A 1,646-nucleotide genomic window follows, 5' to 3' on the forward strand; every position below is an offset into this window, starting at 1 on the left:
ACAAATTGAAAGACATCACCACTGTCGTGAAGGTAAATGCTACTAATTAGTGAACTAAATGACACATTCAGAATACTTTATTAATCCCTGAGGAAATTATGTGGTTACACATAATTAATGTTAATTAATGCAAATCAAATTAATTTGATTTACATTAAAATTAATGTAAATGTCAATGAAATGGTGACAGGCATGTTTTCTGGAGTGCATCTTGCCAAAACACCTAGTGTGACAGACCTCATTTCAAAAGGTTGGACAGGATGTGAGATTGAACATTACACAACTTTTTATTTATGTCTGTTCCCAGAGGCCATTGTTGAGTTGTGGGCAGTACACCATCGACAGCTGGAGTGCATCTAGGATCCACCATACATGGAAATTTTTAGGTGTAGGCTGAATTCCAGTGTTTTCTGACAGGATGTCAGGTAAAAGGTGTATTGTGTATATTTGTCTGTAACAAGTTAAGCATGTGATCGTGTTATCATTGTCATTAATTTGATGATTATGTTTAGGTCCCCACTGTGCAGCACAGCTTTATCGCTGCAGTGTGAAGCTCTGACAGGAGCTCGGTGCTGTATTTGGTTGTCAGGGATGAAACACAGGATTGTCTCTGCGAATGCTTCAACTCTAACTGTTTGGAAAAACTGTTGAATCTAAACTTTGATTGTGTCCTCTGTTTTATGTTATTTGAATTTTCTTTTAGATGTACATAACTTTAATCATCAGCTGTAGTTTTTAAATGTACTTTAGAAATAAACTTGACATATAATTATGACATTTTTGGTTTATTTTGAGTTGGCGTGCTTGTGCTTTCCTTGTGCCATTGTTGATAATTTAGTTCAGCTGGGTCTCGTTCTACATGGCTGTCTGCACTTCCCTGAATTTCCCTCTGTGTATACTTCAGTTGCCACATTCTATATATACTAGAGATGGCACGATACCACTTTATATGTCCGATACCGATATGAATCCGATATAGTGTATTTTTTAATCATTAAAACTGTTTTTTGAATATCTTGCTGCATTTTGTATAAGTTCATTCTCAAGTTTAAAAAACAAAACACTAAAGCTATTCTGTTATGCCTGTATGCAAAAAACACACTGCACTCAAAATATTTCATAGTTCAGCAATACTGATCAATCTAATAAACTTAAATCCTCCATCCTCTCTATTCTGGTATTTTAAAGAGTACTTGGCAAAAACATTAAACAGCCAACTGAAATAAATTTTTCTAATGTTTAAAGTGTCAGGAGGCTTTTAAGAAACTGAGTGGAAGGACTTGCTTCTTGGAGGACTTTGAGTCACCAAATACATTTCTCACTTCAAAAATGATGTGTTCAATTTATTTCTAGAAGCTCAAAATCATCTGCAAGTATTAAGGCCTTTATTTTACCTCAGATACACAGCTAGAAGCTGCTCCTGTTCCCTGTCAGTCAGTTCCCTAAAATTACTTCTCTGCCTCCACAGATGTCTTCCCAACTCTGCTAACCAAACCTCAAACTGCCCCACTGACATCCTGAAAAATGCACGAAAGCGGTCATGGTACAGATTTAAACTCCTGGATCAAATCTCACCGGCGTTCTTCTTGTGAGAAAGTGAACCCAAAAACTCATCCCAAAAAATTCTGAAATTCTTGTAGTCTTTT

Source organism: Pundamilia nyererei, unplaced genomic scaffold, assembly GCF_000239375.1.
Source record: "Pundamilia nyererei isolate P.nyererei 1_Seehausen unplaced genomic scaffold, PunNye1.0 scaffold00366, whole genome shotgun sequence".
NCBI classification, from domain to species: domain Eukaryota; kingdom Metazoa; phylum Chordata; class Actinopteri; order Cichliformes; family Cichlidae; genus Pundamilia; species Pundamilia nyererei.